Below are 9,480 nucleotides of genomic sequence, written 5' to 3' on the forward strand. Positions count from 1 at the left end.
TTCAGACTGGGGAAAGAAGAGTCTAGGAAGGAGAAGCCACTTGTCTACAGGGCCAGGGCCAACAGAGGAAATGGGTGTCATGGAGCCTGACATGAGAGTCAGTCCTAAAAAGAACTAATAGCCAGGTAGTTCAAAAGGTTATCACCCATTGAAGTGGCTATTAACTCCCTAAGAGAAACCAAAACCTTGAGGGAAGGGACCATAAAACAGGCAAGAAAGTGGGGAAGGAATGTGAAGTCATTTCAGAATATGGAACACCTTCACGAAAGTCCCTGTGTAATTTTAAATTTTAATGTCCCTTAGGTGATATATAAAAATAAACTATTGAGATGGCATAGCTAAACAAACGGGCTCGTGTGGAGGACCAGCACCTTACACAACCGTGCATAATGCCAGCTTATTTCAGTTAATGGGACAGCTGGAGAACGGCTCCCGTGGGCATGAAGGAGAGCTACCTCCTGGGGCTGCCGGCAGACCCAAACCCAGATGAGCTGGGAGAGGAGAAATCGTTGCCTCAATACTGGGGAGAGATTGTAGACAGCACTCCTGATGCTGACAACACACCCTACTGAAGCTTAGAAATTACCCTAGGACTTTATAGGGGGGTCTATAAGCAAGGGCCAGGGTGAAGGATCCTGCAGGCAAGGACGGGTCTGAGCTCAGTATCTGAATGAAGAGCCCTAAGGAGTGAACGCATGGGGGACCCTGGGCTTTTTATTATTATTTATTAATTTATGTATTTATTTATTTGTTTATTGGCTGTGTTGGGTCTTTGTTGCCGCGTGCAGGCTTTCTCTAGTTACGGCAAGTGGGGGTTACACTTCATTGTGGTGCACTGACTTCTCATTGCGGTGGCTTCTCTTGTTGCAGAGCATGAGCTCTAGGTATGCGGGCTTCAGGAGTTGCAGCTCGTGGGCTCAACAGCTGTAGCTCACGGGCTCTAGAGCGCAGGCTCAGTAGTTGTGGTGCACGGGCTTAGTTGCTTCGTGGCATGTGGGCTCTTTCCGGGCCAGGGATCGAACCCATGTCCCCTGCATTGGCAGGCGGATTCTTAACCACTGTGCCACCAGGGAAGTCCCGGATCCTGGGCTTTGTGAAGGCACTGGGGGCAAGGGCAAGGAAAGAGGCAAAAAGGGGAATGAATGGCCAGTGCGCAGGATAGGGCAGGTGGAAGTGGAAGAGAGCAGACTAGAGCCAAGGGGCCCAGAGCCTCAGCCCCCTGAGTTGGCAGAGGCTTTCTGGCCAAATAAATGGAGTTGAGTCTCGGTGTGTATATTCTCAAAAATTAAGGTTCCAGGCAGGGTCCTTCTGAACAAGATACAGAGGGCCGGGAGCTAATTAATCAAACTAGTGTAAGGTTAGGAAAAGAAGTGGAAGGTTCTGACACTATGAGAGTGATTGTTGACTAGTGAAAAATACCAAATTCCTCGGGAGCAAATGGTTGTAAGCAATTAGGATGTTTATCAGGACACACATTTGGTAATTAGAGAGGAGTTTTAGGACTACTGGGGGAAGGGTGGGAAGATTTAGAGTAATCGTATAAAAGAGAAATTCATAGTCCCGGGCTCGTCTCTCTCATCGAAGAACTCAGGAAGGAAGACGGACCGTGGGTGATTTGAATCTGTCCACATCAACTCTGGCTGCACCCAAGCTGGCTTGGGCTCTATCTGGTGCCCCTTAGGGAGGTGGAAGGAGCTGCTAGGATAACGTCAAGCCGCCTAAAGACCAATTCAGAAACTGGCTCCTTCCCTCTCACGCTGGTAAGACAAATGACCACTCTTCAACAGAAAGTCACTTAGAAGCTGGAACATGGCTGGCTGGTGTTCTGGATAGGCACCCTCCCAGGACAGGGGCTCGGCGAGGGTGGCCTCAGGCTGGCACCTCTCTCATTTCTGCTCCTGGTGGCAGGCAGGCACTTGGCCTTGAATGGAGCCAGAGAACATCTTCCTGTAGCTGCCGTCTTGCCTCACCCCTAGGGCTGCTTCCCAAATGCGCCCTTTGCCTCCTGTCACCTGACCTCATCTCACTGGCACTAAAGGGGCCTCTTCTCGGGATGACACCAGCTCATTTCCGCCATGGGCACCAGCCAGGGCAGCCTGGATGATGAGAGCGTGTCGGGCTGCACAGCCTGTGGCGTGGGGAGCAGGGACACCTCAAGGAAGATCCAGGCGCCTGTGGAAGCGCTTGATACTCTGTCCTGCGCTCAGGGCTCCCTGGCCACTCAGCCTCGGTTTTGCAGCCTTTTTCTTTTTCCGAATCTGAGGACCCTTCAGTCTCCACTGGGCCTTGAGGCACCACCCATCCTCATGAAAAGAGACATTCCTGGTGCCCGGGGAATACACAAGCTAAGAGCCTTTTGTGACCCAAGTGTTCTGCTTTCCTGTTTTGACTATATTAATCCATCAACAAGTATTTATCGAGTGCCTACTCACACTGTTGGAGCTTTGGGGGGCACAAGAAGCTACAGATCTCTGCCTTCAAAGATCTTCCAGTCTAGCGGGGGGCAGTGGGGGCCAGGGCAGAGAGACAAGTGTACACTGAATGAGAAAATTAGACCGGCAACTGAGAACAGTATATGAAGTCCATAATTTAGGCCCAAATTGTGTGTTCAGAGAAGAGGGTGGAGGACTGGAGAGGGCTCCCTGGAGGAGACAGGAACTGTGCTGGATGGCCAGGAAGCAGCGGTGATGGGAAGAGAGACAAGAGGCTAAGCACTGTCCGTGGATGGCCCCCATCTTCCCACAAGGGACCCAGCTATTTCTCCCACAGCCACAGGCATGTCTCCAGGTGTGACTGGAGCATATTCGTCCCTGGGTTGCTCCTAACAGAGCTGGACGACCTGTCCCTAACTAGATCCTCCCCCAGTTCTGCAAGCAGCCCTTTTTTCACACTGCCTGGGCCTTCCCAGCATCTGTGGTTAGGGAAGAAACACCTCCTTTTACAGACCAGAAGGCCATTTTGCAATGCAAATGGAAGCTGTCCCTGCCCTCCTGGGGTTTGCATCTTTCAGTGTCTGCGGCTCAGTCCCTCTGAAATTTGCTAAGTGCCTGGAGACTTGGGAGTGACACGGAAGGCAAGCGTGACGGATGACAGGAGCGCAGCTGGCCACGGGTCACGTGACTGCCCTCCTGGGGGAAATTCACACTTTGACTTTGAAAGATGTTTGGCTTCTGGCTTCTGATCCCTTCAAACGGGGCAACCCTGAACAAAATTATGAAGCAGCCAAAGCTTATGGTCCTCTCTCCCCACCCTCCGCCCAGCTTTGTTTCTGGGATCTGCTATTTTCTTCTGTTTGCCCCAAAGCACGCAGTGCCTTCAATCTGTCCCGTTCCTACCCAAGGCCCCCAAAGGTGTCCCTTCACTCTATGCCAGGCTTGCCCTTGCTAGTCAGTGACCCGGGTAAAGGTCTAGCCTCCTCTCTTCTGCCTAATGGTAACAACACTTTATAGCCATGTGGTTTTTTTCATTTTTACACTCATTACCTCATCCAAAAAAAGGTGCTTTCATATCCATTATCGCCTCACAGTCACTAACTGTCCTGCCAAATAGGCTAGGTCTCTGCTCCTCCTCCAGCCCAGACTCCAAGGTGGAGGCCAACGAGGGCCTCAGCTAGAGCCAAATTTCTCAGACAGGGCCCACAATCCCAGCACCCCCACCCCCACCCACTCAGGGCCCTGGACCTCCTGGCTATTCGGTCTCCATCGCAGGGCTGGCCCAACCCTGCTGCCAAAGCTCTCCACATCCTGGCCGAGTCTGACCGGCTGGCCCACATCTTAATTCATCTGTCTCTGATCCCATTCACTCAGCGTTGCTGGGAGGATGAAATGACATCATGGTTACAGCAATCTTTGGAAGGTTAAACATATCATGTAGATGTAGAGGTGGCAATGTTACCGGTAGCATCATTCAGCGAGGCCGGAGGAGCAGAGAACGGGAGCTGAAGATAAACTTCACCCGCTTCCTACAACCCAGACCCTTCCCCCATCAACTCCTTGCCTCTAAGTGGCAGCCCCACGATGCGCTCTGCCCCCTTGTTTTCCAGGCACCTGTCCCAACTATCAGACGACCTGGCTCCCTGTGCACACCCCGACTCCAGTTCCTCTGTAGGCTAAATTGATCCCCCCATCACTGTTCAAAGAGCTCATGCTGGAGCTCACGCTGACAACTGTTGCTAGGCAGGATGTGGCTGAAGGACAGGTGAACTGAGAAGAAGATGGATTGACTCTGAGCTGCTGCTCTCTCCCCTGCACTTTTGGGCAGGAAGCTGTTACAGTTCTAACAGCTAAACTCCCAGGCATCAGCTTTTAGTTCCCCATCCCTCCTTGCCTTTGGCTCCTTTTTCTTTGCATTTGGTTGGCTCCTTGGGGAGTCTTGTCACTCCCCTCGCAACTGGCAGGCCATGGAGCCACATGGGGCCAATTAGCTCTCTGATTCCAATCACAGGAGTCTGACTCTCCTGGAAGCTCCAGCCGCATGGCAGCTGGGACCCCAGGAGATGCCATCTTCTCCTTGTGGCAGGGATGGGAGCTCCTTCCCCAGGACCGAGAATGAGCTGCTCTGGGTATCCTCTTATAAGAAGCTTGAACACAAACCCTTCTTCTGCTAAAGGAGCCCTCACTTGGGCCCCTTACTCTAGCAGTGCAGCTCAGCCTTGAGTGTATATATGCACCTCCTGGGGGTATTGCTAGAATAACTCTGATGCTATAGATCTGGAGTTAGGTCTAAGATTCTAGCAAATTCCAGGGTGGCGCCCAGGCTGCTGGTTCACGGACCACACTTTAGAACACTATTCTCAGACAATGACAGGGCCACAATTGGGTGGGAGGGAGAAGGTGCTTTCATTCTGTTGGGTTATGGCATTGAAGGCCCCAGTTAAAACACAAATGCTATCTTGGAGAAAGAATACATAAAGCCAGGCAAACAAAGGACTCACTGGCTGAATCAGGTTTACCCCAGAAGAGAATAGGGAGGGCTCTAAAAGGATATGAAATAAGACAGGTAGGGTTGCATTAGGGGAAAGGAGAGAAAGATCTGGAGAGATGGGGCACCGTTTAGCCTACTGAAGAGTTTGGAGAGCAAAAGAACAGCCTGAGGACTCACAACATCTGGGAGTAAGGTGAGGAGGATGCTGAGAGAGGACGGTGCTGAAAACAATACCTGCCATTTGCTGAGGACTTGCGATGCACCAAATACTGTACACATATTGCCTTGCTCCAGCCTCACAACAACCCTACTAGTAGGAGATATTATCGCCATTTTACAGATGTGGAAAACTGAGATTTGGGAAGAGAGATTAAGTAACTTGCTCAGGGACACCCACCTGTATGCACTGTGGTGGAGCTATAAGCTCAACCCAGGTCCAACTTCCAACTCCAGAGCCAATTTTCCCACATGATTTTGGCCAAGAACCTGTGGCCTAAGTAGCAGGCAATGAGTAGACGTGGGGGGAGAGTCGGCAGACTGCTGCTCTGTCAGTGAACGGAGAGCCACGCCAGTGCTGTCTGTCAGAGCAGCCTGCCTTGAAGCCACCACAGCAGAGGGGACTTACTGGAGACTCCAGCCCCAGAACTGACTTCCTACCTGCCTCTAAGTCCATCCTCCCGTATGAGAGACTCAACCCAGTGGGCCTCACATGCCTGTTAACTTCAGTCACCACCAGGGAGAAATCCACTCAACTCTGGTCATCCCTTAGAACCCCGGGGTCCTCATCCCTTCAGGGGTCTGCTCATCCCCTGATGCTACCCTTCTCGATCCTTCAAACCCTTCGGCCGGGCCCTCGGGACCTCTTGGTCAACAGCAGACTCCTCTATATCTTTTGTTTACTCTCTGAAAGTGCCCTTTCACCTTCTTTCTCAATGGAAGCCTGGTTTATTCCTTGAGGACATCACTGGCCCACCAGTCCTCTCAAGCAAAAGCTGGATTTATTTTCCCGCTCAAATCTCAAGGCCTTCAGGGCCTGTGGGGGGCGGGGGTGGGTGTAGGTGCTTCCTTGCTTGCCAGGGCATCCCTCCTCCTTCCTCTGCCAGAAATCCTGCCCCCTTGAGGAACATGCCTGTCGCCCACCTCACCACTGTGGGTTGGCTCCATCCTCACTGAGGACTTTAGTTCCTAGTCACATGGGCTCTTCCCCTCTGCTCTAACTTTTTATTTTGTATTTTATTTTATTTTTTTGGCCGCACCATGCAGCATGCGGGATCTCAGTTCCCGACCAGGGACTGAATCCGAGCTCCGGCAGCGAAAGCACTGAGTCCTACCCACTGGACCACCAGGGAATTCCCTAACCTTTAATTTTAATGTGGGAAAATTTACATAACATCAAATTTACCATTCTAATCAGTTTTTGAAGCCTGCAGTTCAGTGGCATCAAATAGATTTACATTGTTGTGCAACCATCACCACAATCCACCTCCGGAACTTTTTCATCCTCCTAAACTGAAATTCTGTACCCATTAAACCCTGATGCCCCATTCCCCTCTCCCCACAGTCACCGGCAACCACCTTTCTATCTTGCTAGCTCCATGAACTTGACTACTCTAGAAACCTTGTATAAGTGGGACCAGGTAACATTTAGTCCTTCTCTAACTGGCTGATTTCACTTAGCCTAGTGTCATCAAGGTTCATGCATGTTGTAGATGTGCCAGAATTCCCTTCCTTTTGAAGTTTGAATAATATTCCATTGTATGTATGTACCACATTTCATTCATCTGTCAATGGACACGGGTTGTTTCCAACTTCTGGCTCTTGTGAATAACGCTGCTGTGAACACGGGTGTACAAATCATCTGTTCAAGTCTCTGTTTTCACTTCTTTAGGGTATATACCCAGAAGTGAAATTGCTGGATCATATGGCAATTCTATGTTTAATTTTTTAAGGAATTGACATACTGTTTTCCACAGTGACTGTACCATTTTACATTCTTAACAGCAATGCACAAGGATTCCAGTTTCTCTACATCTTTGACAATACTTGTTATTTTCTATTTTTTTGGATATTTATGTATTTATTTTTTATAATAGCCACCATAATGGGTGTGTGCACTCCAACTCTTGATACCATATTGGTGAATTCAACATCCACAGTGTGATGAAGAGGCCTCCAAAAACTACCTCCTCCTCCTTCACTCAGTCACTCACTCCATCATCACACCTAGATTTGGGGTCGTCATCAGATACTCGACCACTTACCCAATCTCCCTTGCCAACATCCCACTCTGTATTTCCTATCTAGCCTGTCAGTGTACCTCCATGAGGACTGCCACTGCAGGACTAACCGAGATCACCTATTCACTTGTTATTCCCCTCTCTGGAAATCTCTTCCTTCATTCTTTGCAGAGCCAACTCTTTATTCCCTCTTCAGGCCTCAGCTTAAATGTCACCTCCTCAGAGAGGCCTTCCCTAAGTACTTGCCCCTAGCTATTCACTTTCTACTCTTTTTCAAGCTCCTTCTTTTCAAGCTCACTTCCCTTCATGTCCACATCAGAGCTCCTGATCTATCAGTATAATCATTCTCTTGCAAAAACCTCCGACTTCCTTACTTCCTCTTCCTCTGGTGTTCTTGCCTTGCAAACCCCACTCCTCGGTAAACTCAACCATATGCATTCTCCATGCCTGCATCCAAGTAGCTAAAGGCAGCTGGAGAAAAACCACACACTTGGGTAGACGGCTTTCGCTTTCTACCCATGGTCTCAAACTCGGTACGGGCTCTCAATGCTATCTGGCCACCACTTTCTCACTCTCTAAGATGACTATTTCATAGCTCCTCCCCTCTCTTCCATCTTCCCCACCTCCCCACTTGTTCCAACAAGTCTCAGCTAATGACCTTATCTCACATGTTATAGAGAAAACAGAAGCCATCAAATGAGAGCTCCTTTATCTTTACCACGAAATCTACACACAGCCCTGTATGCACCTATACTCGTGTTTCCTTTTACCCTCCTACTAACATGGAGGATCTTTAAAAATAAATAAATAGAACAAAATGGAGGATCTTTCTTTTCTTCTATCAATGGCAGATCTCTTCAGCTATGCCCTGGTACCATAGAGGGGGCTCTCGTCTTCTCAAGGATTTCGCTCCTTTGGGCATTCACTCTCTTCCCTAAGTCATCAATCTCTTCACCTCTCCAGAATCATGCTAGCATACTGATGGAAGCCATCCATCCTTAAGAAAACTAACAGAAACCACCTGGCTCCACTCCACAATCCCCTTACACTGCCCCACTTCCTGCTCCCCTCCATGGCAAAATTGCTCAAGAGTTTTCTACATATATTTTCTCCGTGTCTTCATCTCCTACTTGCTCCTCAATCCACTCTACTCTGGCTTCCACATCTTTCAACTCCACCGAGTCACTCTTGTTAAGGTCACCAATGGCCTTCATGGTTATCTCTCACTCCTCACCTTAGTCAGCCTCTAACCAGCTTTGGACACAGTTGACCGCTCCCTCCTTCTTGGGACACTCTGGTCCCTTGGCTTCTGTGACTGTTTCCTGATGCCCAACTACCTGCCTGTCCACTTCTCCTTAGTCTCCTTTGTGGGCCTCTCCTCTTTCACCTCATCGATGAATACTGCAGTTCTTCTTAACTCGGTCCCAGGCCTTCTCTTCTCTCTCTACTCTCTTTCCCAGGTGATCTCATCGGTCCCCTGGCTTTAAATACAATCTATGTGCAGACAACTCCCAAATTTCCAATTCTACCCACACCTCTTCTGTGAGCTCCCAACTCCTACATTCCAGCAATCTACTCTGACATCTCTGCTGCCATGTCTCACAGGAATCGCAAACTTAACACGTCTCACACTGAACCCTTGATTTTTTTTCCCCTCAAGCCTAGGCCTCCCTCAGCCCTCCTCATCTTAGTACAAGGCACCATCATCTCTTCAGTGACTCAAGCCAGAAACCTCAGAGTCATTCTCGAGTCCTGTCTCTCCCTTTCCCTCACCCCCCGCCTTTAACCCTTCAGTAAGTCCTTGCAGCTGTTCTTGCCGAATCTGAGGAACTCTCTCCATCTCCACGGCTGTCACCCAGTTCAAGCCACCATCGTCTCTCCCCTGGATTGCTGCAGTAGCCTCCTTCCTGGTCTCCCCGTAGCCACTGCTGCCCCCTTTTAAGCCTGGTCTCTACAGATAGTGCAAAAGCCAAAATCAGATCCTGTCATTCCCCTGCCTAACACCCTGTAGACACTTCCCACTGCAAGTAAAGAACATCCAAAGTACTCTTCCATGCCTACGAGGCCGTGCTGTGATCTCCTCCTTGCCAAACCTCTCTAACGCTACGCTTACACTTGCCTAGAACAATCTGGCCCCACTGGCCTCCTTTCAGTTTCTGAGCACATCAAGTTCTATGCTACCTCGAGGCCTTCCCACCTGATATTCCTTTTTCCTGGAAAGCTCTTTCCCCAGTCCTCACGTGGCTGATCTTTCATCCTTCAGGTCTCCATGTAAACATCACCTCCTCACAGAGGTCTTCCCTGAGAACTCTGTCCCTTG

At 49.7% G+C, this 9,480-nt stretch overlaps 1 protein-coding gene across 1 annotated transcript in view; it reads right to left on the bottom strand.

The window, feature by feature from the left end:
• The window catches only part of FRMPD3 (FERM and PDZ domain containing 3), a 58,343-nt gene extending 57,887 nt beyond the window's left edge, over window positions 1–456 (bottom strand). The window contains exon 1 of the mRNA XM_057719300.1: window positions 422–456. The gene's annotated coding sequence lies outside the window, so the exon portion shown is untranslated. The remainder of the gene's footprint in view (window positions 1–421) is intronic.
• Between the last annotated feature and the right edge of the window lie 9,024 nt (window positions 457–9,480).

Source organism: Hippopotamus amphibius, chromosome X (genome assembly GCF_030028045.1).
Source record: "Hippopotamus amphibius kiboko isolate mHipAmp2 chromosome X, mHipAmp2.hap2, whole genome shotgun sequence".
NCBI lineage: Eukaryota > Metazoa > Chordata > Mammalia > Artiodactyla > Hippopotamidae > Hippopotamus > Hippopotamus amphibius.